Genomic DNA, 21,030 nt, shown 5'->3' with positions numbered 1-21,030 from the left:
ACCATTTCTCAGGAACGTTGTATCGTAATATGCATCTGACAGTTTTGAAAGACATGCACTTTACTTAACGTTTGCAATGATTTGGTTAGCGGAGTAAAGAAATACTCTACTTTCGAAATTGTCAGCTCTTGGAATCCTAAGGCAAATACATTCATCTGCCGACATCGTAAACACTGTTTTTGAGCTAAATTCCAGAAAAACACATATATTATAAATAGTATAATAAACATCGTAATATTAAATTTAACTTTGTTCATCGTTGCCTTGCTGGACACATCCATAACAACATACAGGATTGGATAGTAATAATTAGCAGCTCAGATATTCTCAAAGCTATAAGTTTCACAGAAATTTTTGCTCATATAAAATTGCATAACACAAAGGGCCCAGACGTTGATGAAAATAGTTTTTTTGTAAGTGGAGGTATGTTGGACACTTGAAGGTCACCTTCATTTTTTAAAATGAATTGATATGTTCATTCTTGCATAATACGATAGAGTATTTCAAAACGAGTTCAACGACCTGAAACATGAAGCCATTGAAGGTTACAAGAAGTAAAGAAAGGCGATAATACTTACGGTTTTGATAGTAAATGAAACTTACGTATTGCAAACAGTGATGGAAGGAAGTGAGTAAACACTGTTCGAAGGGCATTTTGATAGTTTTCAGAATAAGTTAAACATGATAATATTGGTATTGAAATATCGGTTTGATTACAATTGGTTAGGCTGTTCGTTTGTCGTCCATTTTATAAGTACTGAGCTGCGATTCCTGAGGACAGCTCACAATTGTTGAACTACGGAAGATTAACATTGTGAATTTGAATCAAAAGGTAACTAAATTCCATTAGATTGTAAACAAATGTTAATGTTTCATTTTAAATAGTGAGATTAAATACTCTTTACAAAACTACAAGAATGGATACATTCCTCTCTGTTATTATTATTTCATAAAGAATTATAATTGCAATTATATAGTTCATTACGATAAAAAATATTTCTCAGAAAATTCTAAATATTAAATTAAAGAATCAAGTAGAACATTTTTAATAATTACGAATATGAAAAATACTTGAATATTCCAATAGAAAGATGTCTAAACAGGAGTTAGAAAAGTCAAACATTCAATTTCAATTCCAGAATTCATCTATAAGAGGTAAAATGTTTTGAAAGCTTTAATTACAGTCTTTAATGCAAGCGGTTGGGCAGTATTTCAATTTTTAAGAAAATTGATGAAAGTTAACCATTTTGAAGTGGTCAGAATCTTTGTCGTTTGAGCAATAAGTGAATAACAAATAACTGCATAAATTCCAGGCTTAAAAACTTATGAATTAAATCCTATGCAGACTCGTTTATGAGCGAGTTACTAAATAATAATCCACAATAAGTAATCATTTTAAAACTTAAACGATTACATCTCGCGAACTTTCAAAGATATCCGAAGCGTGAAAAGTATGTGGTTTATCAAAAATTCTTCTAAAAGAACGGACGAAGCCAATAGAAACCTTTGTTGAAGTAAGCAAGTTCTAAAGTTCTAAGCAACGCGATGGCCCTTATCTGCCTATGTTTCATAGCAAGTAAGTTCTGAATTTCTATGAAATCCGATGTAATTCCTCACTACTAACGTTTCAAAGTTTGTTCTCAAATTCTCAGTTCTACGTTTAAAACTATGTGTGTTCTATATATCTATGTAAAGTGATGGTTCCAATTATTTGTGACGAAAACCTATATATAGTAAGTCAGGGAAGCTCGCAGGGGTTAATTATCTAAATGCTTTAAGGTGTAAAACGTACTTTAATCTAAAGCGATCTATCGTTCCAAGGTATCCGCTCACGTACAACTTTTCTTGGGCGCCAGCTGCTCAGAAAGTAGCAAAGGGATAGACTACACGACTCCGGGAACCCTGGGGCGGAACAACCTTTGAAACTTCGAAATGCTCCTCCTCTCGACTACGCCTAGCCAAGTACACACACTCAGGTCGCGAGATACTGAAGTCACGGCATGTTTATTTATGGTCTCGACGTGAGTTTAACTAACAAGGGCTACGGGAAACTACGCAACACGCCGCGAATTACCGGGTATCATAAATCGCGTCACGATATAAGATACAATATGCAATAGGCGACACAAGAAATGGGACGCTTTAGCGAATAAGCTCTCACGTTCTCATCTTCAGGTTCCTTGAATTCGCTGGTGGTCCTCGGGTCTCCTGGATCCTCCTCGGGGCTCCATGGTGGAGTGGGCTGTAGGTTTCGGTATTGTTCGGGTCCATCGATCAGTGGATTTCGGCGATTTCCTCTTCTCGCCCCCTTGGGTGTCTCTGAGGGGATCCTCCTGATCATTTAAATTCCGTAGCGCCTCGCGCGCCACGCTCCCATGGCCCACCTGCAGGGCCGCTCGACTTTTGACTTCTCTTTAAGGGGTTAAGGATGGTTGAGAAACATCGCACATCCCAGAGCATTATAAAGCACAGAAGCAGATAAGAATAATGCGATGCACAGAGCTTTACAACCTTCTAACTTACTTTCAACTGTTCATATGAAATGCGATATTGCGGTGCATGAAGCATGACAAATTAAATGCTTCGGCACCTGGACATCCAGAAACGCTATCCCCGGGCAAGAAAGTGTAGGGTTCACACTCAATTCATGTGCAGAAGCAGATAAACATAACGCGATGCTATGAATATTACATCTTATCATGAAGTATAGAAGTAAGATGCGCAGCCGCGTTTTAAGAAGCAATAGAACTCTATTGCTTCTAAACCTTCAGATATAGAAACGATATTCCGTAGCAAGGAAGTGATGCATTTACATTCTTTTGAAGTGTAGACGAGGTATACATAACACTTCGTAATGAATATTATATCTTACCATCAAACATAGAAAAGAGAGGCGATATCGCGTTTTAAGAAGCATTACAACTCTATTGCTTCGATACGTAGACATCTGGAAACGCTATTTCCTAGCCAAGAAGTATGGCATTTACATTCTCTTGAAGTGTAGACGAGGTATTCATTACACTTCGCAATGAATATTATATCTTATCATGAAACATAGAAATGAGGTGCGACATCGCGTTTTAAGAAGCATTAGTACTCTATTGCTTCGATACATAGACATCTGGAAACGCCATTTCCTAGCAAGGAAGTGTGGCATTTGCATTTCTTTGCAGTGTAGAAGAGGTATACATAACACTTCGCAATGGATATTATATCTTATCATGAAACATGGAATTGAAATGCGATATCGCGTTTTAAGAAGCATTAGAAGTCTATTACTTCGATACGTAGACATCTGGAAACGCTAACTCCTAGCAATTAATTGTGGCATTTACAATCTTTTGAAGTGCAGACGAAGTATACAAGGAAGTGTGGCATTTACAATCTTTTGAAGTGCAGATGAGGTATACATAACACTTCGCAATGAACATTATATCTTATCATGAAACATAGAAATGAGATGCGATATCGCGTTTTAAGAAGCATTAGAAATCTATTGCTTCGATACGTGGACATCTGGAAACGATATTTCGTAGCATGGATGTATGCCATTTACATTCTTTTGTAGTGTAGACAAGTTATTCATTACACTTCGCAATGAATATTATATCTTATCATGAAAGATAAACCTGAGATGCGATGTCGCGTTTAAAGAAGCATTAGTACTCTTTTGCTTCGATACGTAGACATCTGGAAACGCTATTTCCTAGCAAGGAATTGTGGCATTTACTATCTTTTGAAGTGCAGACCAGGTATACAAGGAATTGCGGGATATACATCCTTTTGAAGTGTAGACGAGGTATACATAACACTTCGCAATGAATATTATATCTTATCAAGACACATATAAATGAGATGCGATATCGCCCATTAAGAAGCAATAGAACTCCATTGCTTCGATACGTAGACATCCTGAAACGCTATTTCCTAGCAAGAAAGTGTGGCATTTACATTCTTTTGCAGTGCAGACGAGGTATACATAACACTTCGCAATGAATATTATTTCTTATAGTGAAACATAGACCTGAGGTGTGATATCGCGTTTAAAGTAGCATTAGAACACTAATGCTTCGATACGTAGGCATCTACAAACGCTATTTCCTAGCAAGGAAGTGTCGCATTTACATTCATTTGAAGTGTATGCGAGGTATACATAACACTTCGGAATGAATATTATATCTTATCATGAAACATAGAAATGAAATGCTATATCGCGTTTTGAGAAGCAGTAGAACTCTATTGCCACGATACGGTGACATCTGCCATCGCTATTTCCTAGCAAGGAAGTGTCGCATTTACATTCTTTTGAAGTGAATACGAGGTATACATAACACTGCACAATGAATATTATGTCTCATCATGAAACATATAAATGAGATGCGATATCGCGTTTTAACTCTATTGCTACGATACGTGGACATCCGGAAACGCTATTTCCTACCAAGGAAGTGTCGCCTTGACATTCATTTGAAGTGTACGCGTGGTATACATGAGACATCGCAATGAATATTATATCTTATCATGAATCCTAGAAATGAGGTGCGATGTCGCGTTTTATGAAGAATTTGAACACTCTTACTTCGGTAGGTAGACATCTAGTAACGCTATTAAGTACCACGGAAGTATGGGATTTAAATACTTTTGAAGTGTTAACGAGATATAGTTATTGCGTTACATTGACTTACATGTTATCATGAAAAATAGAAATGAGGGGCGATATCGCGTTCTATGAAGAATTAGAACTTTATTGCTTCGATACGTAGACATCGTGAATAGCCATTCCCTAGCACGGAAGTGTGGTATTATATTCTCTTAAAGTGTAGACGAGATAAACGTAATGCGTTGCATTGAATATTACATCTTATCGTGAGTCAAAGTGTTGAGATGCGATATTGCGGTTTATGATGCATTAGAACACTATTGCTTCGATACGATGACAGCTAGAAACGCGACTCCATCGCAAGGTAGTGTGGCATTTACATTCTTTTGAAGTGTTGACGAGAGGTACGCAACGCGTTGCATTGAATATTGCATCTTATCATGAGTCACTGATATGAGATGCGATATTGCGTTTTTTGAAGCATTAGAACTCTATTGCTTCGATACGTAGACATCTAGAAACGCTGTTCCGTTGGAAGGAAGTGTGGCATTTACATTGTATTGAATTGTATACGCTGCAGAAAAAGAGGACGACGTGTCTGCAACCAACAACAGAATGCGAAGCTGCACGAGGTCCACCAACCGGAATATGCATGACTGCAACGGAAAGTCGAAAAGCTCGTACCAAAGTTCAAGAGCTTAGTCGTCAACAGTCGCACAACGGAGCTGATGGCCACCGCGATCGTCGGCGTTCTTGATCGCGACCAGAATCGAGTGTAGGACATTGATCCTCACCTGTTCGAGTGCAAACTTCATTACAGACGACCTGGCAATAAAGCCTGGATTTCCCACGACGAATAACACGACAACCATCGAAGCGTCGAACCAATTACACAAAGTCGCGAATAAATTGCCTCAACGAAGATCAAATCCCGGTTATCGGGCTTCGGCCGGAAGCTCACATTCTTTACGATACCGCGAATCGCTGGACCGATACCGGAAGAGCAAATCGATAGGGCGAAGGTTCCGATTCCGGCAACTGTAAAACTAGCAGATCCAGAATTTCATCGACCGGCAAATGTGGATATGTTAATCGGCACCGGCCCCGCTTTATCATTTCTTAGCATCGGCCAGTACAAGCTTTCTCCTCGCAACGATCCTGAATTAATCCTCCAAAAGACGCAATTTGGATGGTTCGTCGTGGAGCGTATCCACATCGGCATCGTGGAGGAAACATCAAACGTTCGTTAAAATCCTGAATTTCGAATTTCAAAAATTCTGGGAGCTAGAAGAGGGTACACACGTACGACACCTATTTTCCGCGGAGCAGGAATGCGAGCAGAATTTTCACGACCACGTTAAACGGATACGAACCGGTCGTTATATTGTCGCACTGCCGTTCAATGAAAAGAAGATGCAGTTAGCCGAAACTCGGTCGCCCGCCTTCAACCGTCTTCTTTCGCTCGAACGAAAATTCATGAAAGGTCCAGAACTGAAACGAGAATACTCCGCCGTCATCGAGGAGTATCTCGAGATGGGACACATGATCCAGGTAGAACCACGCGATTCGGATGGCTTCTACCTCCCCCACCACGCCGTCATCAAACTGTCCAGCTCAACAACGAAGGTTCGCGTCGTCTTCGATGGATCTGCAAGAACGAGCAGTGGACTGTCATTGGACGACACGCTTTTGGCAGGACCAACGATACAGGACGACATATTCGCGCTTCTCATAAGGTTTCGTCAACACACCTATGTTTTAACCGGAGACATCGAGAAGATGTATCGGCAGTTCCTCGTAAGACCGGAAGGCCGCCGACACCAGACGATATTATGGCGAGATAACAACGGAAAGGTGAAAACGTACGAGCTGAACACGGTCACGTTTGGTCTATCTTCAGCGCCTTTCCTCGCCATCAGGTGAATTCATCAGCTAGCGGGCGACGAAAAGGTGAATGCTCCTTTCGCATCGACCGTGCTCCAGCGAGATCTATATGTCGACGATCTCCTAACTGGCACAGATAATTACGAAGACGCTAGACAACTACGGGACCAGGAAATCAAGCTACTTAACCGCGGCAGCCTCCACATTCAACAATGGGTCTCGAATGAACCGAAACTTTTAGCAGGACTTCCGGAAGGCGAAATTCACCCAAAGTATTTTGGAGATGCAACCATGAAAACTCTCGGCGCCTCGTGGCACGCGCAAAACGACCGAATCATGTATTCCGTGGATCCAAACATCGATACGAGGATCACCAAACGCACGATCTTATCCACCATAACAAAAATAGTCGACACGTTAGGTTTACTGGTGCCAGTAATAATAACAGCAAAAATATTTATGCAACACCTTTGGAAACTGCAATTGGCCTTGGACGAATCACTACCAACCAGCCTCCGTACAGAATAGTCCACGTACGTGAAGGAATTGCAATTAGATAACGAAACATTCTCCGAGCGACACGTATGCCAATCAAAGGTGAGAAGAGTGGAATTACATGGGTTCTGCGACGCGAGCGAACGAGCATACGGAGCGTGCGTGTATGTACGGTCAATCAACAATCGCGGCCGAATTGAAACGACACTATTATGTGCGAAATTTCGGGTCGCGTCAGTAAAAGTTGTCAGCCTCGCACGTTTCGAACTTTGCGGTGCGGTGCTACTGGCGTCATTATTTTCTAACGTCCGAAATAGTAATGCACGCCGATTTGACTCGATTAACTTCTGGACGGATTCCACGATAGCTTTAAATTAGCTGCAACGCGAACCAGCCACGCTTACATTGAATATTACATCTTCCCATGAGACTTAGAAATGAAGTGTGATATCGCGTTTTATGAAGCATTAGAACTCTATTACTTCGATGTGCGCACACTTACAAACGCTATTCCGTCACAAGGAATTGTGGGATTTAGATACTTTTGACGTGTTGACAATATAAACATAACGCGTAGCAATGAATATTACATCCCATCATGAGACATAGAAAGGATTTGCGATATCGCGTTTAATGAATTGTGACGTCAGGCGTACCGCCTGCCGCCCTCCGGCGTCAACCTCTTCTCCAGCGGCATCCGTATTCAGAGCCCCTGTACGTGGGCCACTCGTCAACACGCCGCTCCAGTATTCAGAGACGACGATACGAGAGAGAGAGAGAGAGAGAGAGAGAGAGAGAGAGAGAGAGAGAGAGAGAGAGAGAGAGAGAGAGAGAGAGAGGGAGAGAGAGAGAGAGAGAGAGAGAGAGAGAGAGAGAGAGAGAGAGAGAGGAAGGGTACTCCACATACGACCGGGAAGACCTTACCTTGCGTTACGAGGGCGAGGAGCACCACGCCACGTACCGCATCAAGTCACCGGCGATCACGCACCCGTATACCCTCTTCTCGTATATACGATCCTAGTATAAGTACACTACTCACCTCTGTACATACACTACAACACACACCTAGAGTTAAGTATATACATGTACATACGCCGCCTAGTTATTACGCTAGAGGTAAGTTGCGAGCTGCTCCCCACTCCGACCGGCCGCCCCACCTCGAAGGCCGAGCGGCCGCCGTATTCCAACCGTCCGCCCCACCGCGAGGGCCCAGCGACCCGAGGAGGTCGCGGACGCGAGATCTGATCTTCACTTGTAATCGCGCCTCCGAACCGAGGAGTTTCAATCCGACTCGATCAATTAGCTCGTATGCAACTAGCTACCAGCTCAATGGCATTGACTCTATCTCATCTCCGTTAGCGGATTCCGTAACTTAACTTAGACTATTTCTATTCCTTATTACAATCTTAGTTTAATAACTTAGAGTTAGACAAGTGTACTAGTATAGGGAAGTTCATAGAATATACGTTGTTTACACCCGATCCAAATCTTCTTTATTTCAAATTCAATTACAAATTCCTTAACTCTATTCCATGGGTACGCTCGCGAATATTATACAATTCCATAATTCTTCTGCGATAGTCCCGGAGGTGGACAACTAGAGCGAACCACCGCTTAGCCGCTCTTACTTCAGTTCTGCAGTAATCGAGTATCTTGCGCCCAGGTCGACACTGTACTGCTAGAGCGAACCAGCGCTTAGCCGTGCCGTTATCTTCCGAAGTACAAGTGCTCTTGATGAACTTCGAGACTCCGAAAAGGCGTACACGACGCGCGGGGAGGAAGGTGTTCATACGTCGTCTTATTCGTGAATACGTGGGCAATGTTCCTGCATACGTCAATCTCTGCAATCGAGTTCCTGTTCCTGCGAAGGATACCTTTTCCGCCGTTCGACACGTTCGTGTTCAGGATCGCCCTGTCCCAGGGTCCGTACCTGCCAGCTAGGGTCAGCCCGTATGGAAACTCGTCCCTGTGACCATACAACCGTTCCGGCCATATGCCGCAGCCATACGGCGTATCGTAAGCTTATACGTAAGCTTTAGCGTTAATATTCTGTAATTTAGAGTCCAGAACGCCAACGAACCCGGTCCAGGCGCAATTCGCGTACGTTTCGGGAATGGCTACGACGTCGTGTCATCGTTTCGAGTGAAATCGCACCCCGGGATGTGACATACCGCCATTTATGAAGCATTAGAACTCTATTGCTTCGAAATGTAGACATCAAAAAACGCTATTCCGTATCAAGGAATTGTGGCATTTACATCCTTTTGAAGCTTTGACGAGATGTACACAACGCATTGCATAGAATAGTACATCTTGTCATGAGACATGGAAATGAGACACGATGGCGCGTTTTTTGAAGAATTAGAACTGTAGACATCTAAAAGCGCTGTTCCGTAGCAAGGAAGGGCGACATTTAAATTCTTTTGAGGAGCAGACGAGATATACTCTATATAGACGACTATCTAGACGAGAACTCTATTGTTTCCATATGTAGACATCTACCAGCGCGATTCCGTAGCTAAGAAGTGTGGGATTTAATTTCTTTTGACGTGTTGATGAGATATATATACCGCGTTGCATTGATATTACATCTTACCATGCGATATAGAAGTGGGATGCGATATCGCGTTTTATGAAGCATTGGAACTAAATTGTATTGATATGTGGTTATCTAGAAACGCTAATCCGTAGCAAGGAATTGTGGGTTTCACATTCTATTGAAGCGTTGACGAAATATAGTTGTTGCGTTACATTGAATTACGTCTTATCATGAGACACAAAAATGAGATGCGATATAGCGATTAGTGAAGTATTATTAGAACTCTATTACTCTGATTCGTCGACATCTAGGAAAGGTATTCCGTAGCAAGGAAGTGTGGCACACATATTCTTTTGAAGTGTAGACGAAATATACATAACGCGATGCATTGAATTCATCATCCTGTCATGAGACATAGAAAGGAGATGCGATATCACGATTTATGAAGCATTAGAACTCTATTACTATGATGCATAGACATCTAGAAACGCTAATCCGCAGCAAGGATGTTTTGCATTTACATCCTTACGAAGTGTAGAGGAGAGGTACTTATCGCGTTTCATGGATATTACATCTTATCACGATACACAGAAATGAGATGCGATATCGCTTTTTGTAAAGAGTTAGAACCCTATTATTTCGATACGTAGGCATCTAGAAATGCTGTTCCTTAGCAAGGAGGAGATGCTTTTACATTCGTTTGAGGTATAGACGAGATACACATAACGCGTTGCATTGAATATTACATCTTATCGTGAGACATAGAAATGAGATGCGATTTCGCGTTTTATAAAGAGATAGAACTCAATTGTTTCGATACGTAGACATCTTGAAACGCTATCCGGTTGCAAGTAAGTGTGGATTGAACGTTCTTTTGAAATGTTGACGAGATATACATAACGCGTTTCGTTGAATTGCATCGTATCATGCAACATAGAATTAAGATGCGACATCGCGTTTTATGAAGAATTCGGGAACTTCTGCTTCGATATGTGGACATGTAGAAATGCTGTTCCGTAGCAAGTAAGTGCGGCGTTTACACTCTTTTGAAGTGTAGACGGGATATACATATCTCGTTGCATTCAATGTAACATGTTACCATGAAACGTAGAAATGAGATGCGACATCGCGTTTTATAAAGAATTAGAACTCTATTTCTTCGATATGTAGGCGTCTAGAAGTGCAATTCCGTAGCAAGAAAGTATGGCATTTATATTCTGTTGAATTGTAGACGAGATATGCATAACGCGATATTACGCCTTATCATGAGACATAGAAATGAGATGCGATATCGCGTTTTATGAAGAATTAAAACTCAATTGCTTCGGTACGTTGACATCTAGGAACGCTACACTGTAGCGAGGGAGTGTGGCATTTACATTCTTTTGAAGTGTAGACGATGTATATATAACACTTTGCAATGAATACTACATCTTATCATGAGACTTAGAAATGAGATGCGATATCGTGTTTTATGCTGCATTAGAATACTACTATTTCGTTATGTAGACAACTAGAAGTGTTATTCCGTACCATAAAATTGTGGCATTTACATTCTTTTGAGGTATGGGCTAGATATACATAACGCGTTGCATTGAATATTACTGCTTATCATGAGACATAGAAATGAGCTGCGATATCGCGTTTTATAAAGGGTTAGAACTCTATTGCTTCGGAACGTAGGCACCTAGGAAAGCTGTTCCGTAGCAAGGAAGAGTGGCATTTACTTTCTTTTGATTTGTAGTGTTACGTCAGGCCTTGCGCCTGCCACCCATCAGCCTTTTCGCCGCCTCCTCCATCAATCCCTGCACGCAGTGAACCTGCCGTACACTTCTGCGTATCCTGCAACCAGCAGCGTTTGCGCTCGCAGATGTCCACGCGCCCACTCGCACCTACGAGCACCTCTGTCTCATGCATGCCAATACGCATCGCTGTCTTGCTTGCACCAACGAGCAGCTCTGTCTCGTTCGCACCAAAGTGCAACTTTGTCTCACTCGCACCTATGCTGATCGCCCTATTGTTCGTACCTACGAATATACCCGCCTCCCTCGCACTGAAGTCTCCGGCTAGAAGGAAGAAGCAGCAGCCCGTTACCGGAATGGGGAGTATTTCAGTTCAAGGAACCTACATTGCCAGGACCTATATATTATTTCTAATGTTATATCTATGTACCTGTATCATACCCTAGATGTAAGTTCTCATGATATATATTGTAACAATCCACAAGAAACACGTAATTCTAATTCCGTACATATGAGATTAGATATTAAGACGTACCTGCGCGAACGACACGCACAGGTATCACCACGACGAGCCGCGTGTTCCCGCTCGCTGGACCACGCGCTCCCCACTACGAGCGACTGCTACCGATGCGCTACGCAAACCGAGGATGTCCGAGACGCGACTCCAGAGATCAGTCTACATCGAGATACCACTCCATGGAGTCGAATCCTCCAGTACCATATCATATACCCAAGCCATTAGCCGCCTCTATATGGAGATTAGGCTACGTGGAGATTAGGCTATTATTTCTATTTCATACGTTATAACTTAGAATAATTTTGACCTTGTATAGTTTTAACTTAGAACATATTTCATTTATTTTACTATATCCTGTTTACAAGTTCATCACCATATCTACTAGTTCCTAAATCTACTAAATCTAAATACTATTTCTCGCATTTAATACAACCCTTAGGTAGGAATACTTCCACGTGTCACTTCCATACAACTGGGTAGCTGTCCAACATCTCGAAGGAGTATAGAACCCAGCTTTACAGAGTTGCGATAGAGCGGACCGCCGCTTATCCTTCCGACCATTGTCTGTTAGTACAGAAAAACTTGGTGAATGGGACGTGATTCTGGTTCGCGAAGAACACGACCCGCGTATAGGAAGAATTTCCTTCGTTCACTTGTACGTGGATAACGTATCCCGGATCCCCCTATACCAGCGATCTCTCTCCTTCGCACCGGTTCAGAGTCTCCAGCAACGCCGAGTCTCCTTTTTCCGCAGTCGAGATTGCTGCGTTATCCACGGTCCCTGCCGAATCCAAGCCGCCTTTACCCGCTTCGCTGAAAGCTGATTGAAATATCAGTCTCCGTTAACAGGCCAACATCTACATCGATGCCAGTCAACGATCCATGGCGAGAATTCTACTAATGTATCGAATACGACACCAGCGAGAGATAGGATTTACTACATCTATTATCCACGAACTGCGAGTATTTTACTCGTGCCGCGTAAGCTGAAATAGTCGGACCAGGTCGTAATGCGTTTCCGCAGATCGAATCTCGAACAAATAGATTAGTGTCGTGAAGCCTCCGGATAAACGGAAAATTATTTCGCCGAACGTGACAGTAGATGCAGTTACACAAAACGCATTGCATTGAACATTACATCTTATCACGCAACATTGAAATGAGATGCGACATCGCGTCGAATAATGTAGTAAAACTCTATTGCTTCGACACGTTGGCATCTAGACACGTTATCAGGCAATTAGTTCTGTACGTTGTGTTCTATGCAAAGGCAAATATTTAAAAGAGAAAAAATGTATTACTTACAAATTACCTTTGGTCGCAGAGATCTCACGAATTCAAGCTTCTTGTCTTGCAAAACTAATCATTCATTTAACATGGAACGGTGTCGAAGAATAGTAAAAGATTTTCATATTTCATAGCTTCACTCGATACGTCGATTGGATCACGTAAAACATCGGACGCTAATTGCATCTACACCTTCAGACCTTAAATATATAATTGCAACAACATACTTATTGCAATAACATTTTTCTAATTATTTATATCTATGCCTAATAAATATATATTAATCGAATAACTTGCTTTACCAAAGTATAAAAAAATCTGAGGATTGGAAATCTGAGCATTACATAACAAACGTGCATTACATATATAATGTTACATGTAACAAAAGATGAAGACCAAAAAGGTCGCATATAAGTTGAATTCACAATGCGGTAATTCACAAACGGCAAAATTTCCAAACAATAATTAACAAAATCCTAAAATGGAGGAATGAAAATCCATCTCCTTGACAACGATCAGAAACAAGGCCTCATGCACTACAATATTCCAAACAACCAGCGATTGGCACAACAATGACAACGGATGGAACGAATTCTGTGGTAGAACTGAGCAAAGACCGTGCTCCTACGCAGCTCTCGTAACGGCATACTCTTATTACCGGGGCGACACTTGTATCACGGCACTATTAATGCACCGCGATATAGCACACGGGCTACACGACCGTGGCAATGACACTATCAGCTCGCCATAGCTACACACGTAGTAGTGGCGTAGGCTGACATTTACTAATGGGAAAACTGATTCCACAAAAATTATAAGCGAATATGAAAAATGGCTAAACCAAGCAATTTATTTATTTTGATTCCAAAATAGATACACTGGCACGAAACAGAAATGTAAAAACTCGACTTTATTATTCTCTGTAAACTAGCTCAATACGGCGATTTTTTCGATAAAGTCGTTAATTACTTTATCATAAAAATATATACATTTATTTTATATGTATTTTTCTCAATTGATCGTTACAAATTCATGCAGTTGAGGATTATATTAAATACGACGATAGCATGCCATTTAAGAAATTACATGAGGCGAAGTTAGGGACGCAACAGCATGAATTTGTACTTTGTAAATAATACTGTTCTTATAAATAATATTTTTAGTTTATGACGGGTTGAAAGAAATATATACAACTCTCACAATAACTATACATATACGAAAATGACTATCAAAATAAATATTAGTACTCATATGTTGAACATCTAACGGTTCTAATTTGTATGAAAGCACAGGTACCCCATTACCAAATGTGGCCCTACGTCATTGCTGAAAAGATTCATGAATGGAGCGATGATACGCGTGTCACTATAGTACTGGTGCTGCATGATTCACACGGTGTGTTATGCTTGTTTAGAACGTGCTGGTAACATGTTCTGGTATTTTAGCTAAAGAATCTGGCCGTAGATGGCTACGGATCAGCTGAAACTCCTCGGAAGTAGCAATATAGTGCCGGTATGGTGTCGCCGCCATCTTGCCCTTTGTAATCTGGAACGCTTTTCAGAGCATTATTCGGAATTGAATTTGAACACATAGCTACTTAATCGCGAATTTGTATGTACATAATTATACATGACTGCATAAAAACAATATCATATACTTTAATTACCAATGCGATATAGGAATATAAAACGAAGAACTATTCACTCTTATCAGGAGCAAAAGCAATGTTTGGTACTCAAGGTTCGTTGTAAAATATAATCAAGCAGTTAATATATCAAATCACAGCACATAATAAATCACTGAAAGTATAATGATATGAATAGTCAGAAAAACATATTTATTTGTTAGATGTTTATAAATTCAAATTTGAAAGTCCAAGTCACATTTAATATATTCATGTTTAACCAGGTGATTTGGTGTTGTTTCAAATAGGCGTGGAGAACTAGCTGGTACTTCTGTCAATGTAATTTCATTTCTGCTGCAACCTAAGCAAGGTTTCATTAGATCTGGTGGATTTTCCAAATTTTAGAAAGGGATGATGGTAGTAGTAGTTGGTTTAGCGCCAGGTGATAAACATATACAACAAGCAAAGCAACGTAAACGGATTTATAATGTTCAAGATTATATAAATTAAACTATTACACTTTTATAATCCATGTAGCGTTTCTGTTCTTTGTAATTTACAAAGAGTCTTAAGAATGTAACGCCACGTAAAGAAGTATGGAAACAAGGAAAGCAGACCTTAATCTCAGATAAAGGAAACTAGGATTTGTTGGGTATCGTGGTTACCGACGCGCTGTGTTAAGGGATTTGTCATTCAGTTTTAATTTTCTAAACAAGAACAATTCAAATAAATCTGGAGTCGACACGTTGGAAGAAAAATTCTTCCAGTGAAAAATGCTGTATGCAGTGCAATAGCAGCTTCACATCGTCTTGATATTCTACAGAAATTCTTATGCCATTTTATTCGATTTACTAGAATCGAAACTATGAAACCTATTAGGTGGTATTTCTGCAACTGCTACCACACACACACACACACGCACGCACGCACGCACGCACGCACGCACGCACGCACGCACACACACACACACAAAATCCATCAAGGTTGAAGACACTGTGTATGTATTGGAGAATGCGTATAAAAAGAACGGACTATTACATGGATAAATTGGAAAATTCCACTTATAATTGATAATTAGATTATAAACATTTATATGATTTTATCAGAAATTTATATACGTCAAAATTGCAGCACTCAGGTGTGTAAACATCATTTTGCGATCTCATTTCATTTTGGCAGTTATACTTATATCCATTCAGGCATAAAGCTTAATAATCTTTCAACTATAAAATAATTATGAGACATTAGACGTTTTGCTGCCGTTGGTCTCTTTTATCATCTTCGGAACCTGTGAAGCAGCTAGAACTATAATAACAAAGTACTTTATATCTTTGCTCATTGTTTCCAAAGAAAATATTAAATATGAATAATTATGATCATTTTATTATAAATGTATAAGTAAAGTTCAATCTACGTAAATAAATATATTCAAGCGTAATTTATTTAATTTTTGTCGTTTAGCGTTACAAAATATATTACATAATATAATATAGTATATATATAAAAATATATTTTACTTTCGTTTTTTTAATATTTTAAATATTTTATATTATCATATTAAACGTTTAGAAAAAGTAACAACATTTTTAAAAGTAGGAATAATTTTTCCTTAATTAGTTAATATGTCGGTTCTTTTTAAGAAGACGGTATTTAATTTTTCAAAGTGAGTTTCGACTTTAAATTGACCTTTAACCCTTTGCACTCCGTTGTCGCCGCTGCGGCGACACGTATTATAGCCCATAGCACTCCGTTGTCGCCGCTGCGGCGACACGGCACGCCAGCATCTACAGGCAACATTGTATCTTTATACAGGTAGGAAGATATTTCGGCACGCGCTAACGATAAGTGTCATCGGTCTGGCGACCGAGCTTGCTCCGTTTCTTTCAATCGTAATTTTGTCTGTCAGCGTAAAACACGAAACAATGAAATTTGAAAGGCGACCAGACCACCGCTATTGAGCCTAAGTCTGATTTATCGTACGGTTCTCCTGAAAGCAGTCCACTACAGGGCAAATGTTTACGGACAGGTATTATACCAGTATACCTTTGGCAGAGGAATTAATGAAAATGATGTGCCACTTAACTGGAACTATAAAAACAAATAGAAAATGTATTCCAAAGCTACCGAAAAAAAAGTTTTCACAGCAGGAAACCTTTATTAGAAAAAAAGGGGAAGCCATGTTTTTAGCCTGGAAAGACAAAAGAGTCATTTTCCTTTTGAGCACGTGGAATGATGCTGGAATGATAACAGCAAGAAGAATTCTGCGAGGGGGGATGGAGATAAACATTAGGAAACCTAATGCAATTGTAAGCTCTACAGCTTCCATGGGCGGCGTTGATCGAGCCGATCAATACGCAGCCACGTATTGTTTTTTGAGAAAATCATTGAGGTGGTGGAGGAAAATGTTTTTTTGGGGCATGGAAGTCTGTGTGATCAATTCATATATTATATATAAGACTGTAAAAAAAAATCGAAATGAGAAACCATTGACACATTTGAAATATGTGAAACTGCTAGTAGATCAACTAGTTAACGATTTTCGACAAGAAAGATCGAGAGCTTCATCGTCTGCATCTGCATCTGTTGAGATAAGTCTAAACGGGAAGCTTCACGTAATGCGGAAGGGCAAAAAAACAGATTGTGTCGTTTGCTCTAACAGGCAGAATAAAGGTGAAAGGCATGAAACCAGTGAATATTGTGATACTTCTCCTGGCAAGCCACGAATGCATCTTGGGGATTGCTTTATCATCTATGAATCATTCTATCATCATACTATGAAGAATTTTAAAAGATAATTGTTATTTTTATGTATTGTTATATTCTTTACATCGTAATTTTGTTAATAAAACATAGCTTTCAAATATATAATATACCAGCTTTCTTTAATGACACGGCAGGGTCTTTGAGCTTCCTCAATTGCGCGGTCGCAACATTGTAAACACTTTCGGAGTAGCTGACGGTCATGATCAAAATGTTCCGGAGTAGCTGGAACCTCTAGCTAAAAAGTGCGCGGAGTGCAAAGGGTTATATATCTAATTTCATTGCTTTTCGTAGATCACCGCTAATTTTCAACCTTCCCATTACAGCTTTGTCCATGCAAGTTTTAATACTCCGAAAGATATATAATATTATGTTATTAGTAAAATTATTTTGCATTTTTAATTAATTGAAACGTAAAAAATATATTTTTTCTTATGAGAAAGCGTTGCGAGAAAATTTTGGGAATCCATTGCTAATGTTGTACCTAGTGGTTAACTGGATTCTCCTCTCGCTGCCGCACTCCTTTACTATTTTTAAGATCCAAAAACCGTGTATCAACTTTGTCACCTTTAAAATTTACGAAATTTACATATTGTGAATTTTGCAAAAGTGATGTTAATTAACTCTTAAATTGTGATTGCTTGGGCGATTAATCGCACTGATACTATAGTATTTGAGCTTACACTTTTGTTAACAAACTCGCTGTTCAAATTAGTTTGGATGACAATTAATATTTGCATGATCTTTTCCTCTGATTTATCTGTATAATTTGTTCTTTCTTTTCAATTGTCATATATAATTATTCAAATCTATATGTTCTAGGAAGGAATCAAGCAACAAGTTAACTTATCTATAATATTTATATTCTGTAAAATAAATTGATTTGTTTACTAAAATATAAATTATACATTCGTGTATTAATTGTAAACCTTCAGTTAATTATTCACACCTGGATTACACGCATAATGGGTAAAATCAGACATTCCTTCAGTTTTTCAATATTGCCTCATAGAATAAAGACTGATTAGTAACAGATTTACTGTCTTTGCAAAATAAAAGTGTACATTGCATCACCCATTATTTCCAGCTTCCTACTATAATTTTGTGATTCTGGCTGGTGTTACTTGTAGTTAATAATCCATGAATAATCGACGACTGGAGTTACCAACAACCGATAACGTATGCTTTCACATACGCCTGGTGTAACCAACAGTAGGTAACTCAACACTTATCAACGACTGGTGTTGCTTGCGGTGGGTATCTCACGATATATCGGCAGTAGGTGATGCCTGCGGTCGATAACTCATGATATAATGACCGCTGCTATTGTCAATAGTCCGAAATTCAAGAACTATCGACGGGTGGCATTGCCAGCTATCGGTAATCCATCTCTTACTTGGCATAACTTAATCTAACATCATCTAAACTTAATTTGAACCAAGCTAACCTCAGTTACACGTAATCGGACTTAACCTGCTTTCACTCAAATCTAACCCAACCTAGCACAATCTAACTTTACCTCTTTTAAACATAAACTAATCAAACCAACGCTTTCTTAAATCTAATCCAACATAACCGAGCTACATGCAAACATTTCCAAGTATAACTCAACCTAACCTAACCTAGTGTAACCTAACTAAATCAAACATAATCAAGTTTCCCAGGGATAAGGCTATGCAGTAAGCCTTCCGCAGTAACAGAGTGACAGAGATCCGCTTCGATTGAACGCTCCGTTTATTCAAGTAATGTAATGTAATTATCGGCGGGTTCAATCGGAGCGAGTCCGCATCGAATACAAGAGCGCCTTTGGTGAAATGAAAACGAACAGACGGAAAAGAATAAAACTTTACTAAAAAATCGTACGGAAATCCGATATATCTACGCGTATCTAATATACATCTAACTGAAACATAATTCGAAAAATACAAAGGATAAGAGGGAACATTCTCCAATATATGACATATATAAATCAACGGATGCAAGAGAGAACACTCGATCTCGGGGTAGCGAGACCGGGGCGCTATCCTGAAGTAATCGTATAACGTCGTTTTCGGGATGGTGCAGTGAGGAAATGTAGAGGGTAGAGAGCATAAAGTAACAACAACGTAACTAAAGAGAAAGGAAAGGAAAATCTGTGGAAACATTGCATTCATTAAGAGGAAATCCTAGGAATGTCAGACAACAGATTATATACCATACTGTAAGGGCCTTGCCATTGTACCTTGGTACAACGAAATATGACGATATCGTGAGAGAAAATAAAAATATCGAGAAACTAAAAAAGAATTATATTGGTCTCAAAAGGATATGTATATATCGATAGGTTTATATCGATACTTAGATATTTTCAGTTCACCAAAAGGACCGGAAACCTGAGGACCGTTTGTATAAACTCAGAATTATTGTTAACGAAATTTTCCACACTTTCAAAATTACTGTTAAGCTCTGCAAAAATATTGTAATCGACGAAACCATGGTTTCGTGGCGAGGACGCCTCAGTTTTTGCCAATATATCCCAGGAAAGCGGCATAAATATGGTGTAAGACAGTGTAAACTGTACCTTCCGGAAGAATACACCAACAACATTCTTATTTACGCCGGAAAAAATACAACCAGAATAGTTAGATCACATGTGCATGCTGTAGTTATGATGTTGAAGGTTGAATTATCATTTGGACGCCGTGTATTACACGCAGATAATTTTGATAATAGTGTCCCATTGGCCAAAGAACTTTTGCAAAAAGGAACATTTATTTCTGGTACAGTAAAAATTAATAAAAAATTTCTCCCGCTGCAGGCCAAACGGAAACAGCAACGGGGTGGCTTTATGTATTTTCCAAATGGGAACGGCTTCAAATTCTTAAAATGGACGGATAAGAGGCCTGTATGCATGATAGCCACTTCTGAAAACCACAAATGTGTTATTGTCCAGGGTAGTACTAATAAGTTAAAGCCAGTCAGAGTGTTCGTTTATAACAAAGCTACGAAGGGGTTTGACCATCCGACCAGATGTCTTCTTATCACAGTTGATTACGCAGAACAGTAAAGTGGTATAGAAAAATAGTTATCGAATTAGTTTGCGCGACTTCTCTCGTTAATTGCTATTGTATACATAAAAAATGAATTACCAAAGGTATGAAAATATTAAACATTTTCTGTTGTCGTTTCAAGAACGCACGATAAAAACGAGACAGCAATGTAAAGAATGTTATAAACATATATTTAGAATAAATCGTGGGCAGTATGCCGCTAATAAGGCGATAAAAGCAAAAACCTATTGCAACCGATGTAAGGGTCAACCGGAATTCCACCCATCGTGTTTTGAAAAATTACATAAAAAAATTAAATAATTATGTTAGGTTCACAATATTGAATTGTTATATTTTGAAGATTGAATGTCTGCTTATAATGTTGAAAATTGAAAAATGAACCTATTTTGTACTATCTACTTTCTGAAATACAAGTGCGACCCAACGTGATGCACACCGGATCACAAAATAGACGCGTGTGACCAACCAGTGATGCAAGCCGCCCCAAGGATCAGACGCGTGTGACCCACCGATGATGCACACCGCCCAGCGG

Source organism: Xylocopa sonorina, unplaced genomic scaffold (genome assembly GCF_050948175.1).
Source record: "Xylocopa sonorina isolate GNS202 unplaced genomic scaffold, iyXylSono1_principal scaffold0027, whole genome shotgun sequence".
NCBI lineage: Eukaryota > Metazoa > Arthropoda > Insecta > Hymenoptera > Apidae > Xylocopa > Xylocopa sonorina.
The sequence above is the reverse complement of the archived record's forward strand: the minus strand, read 5'-3'. Positions refer to the sequence as shown.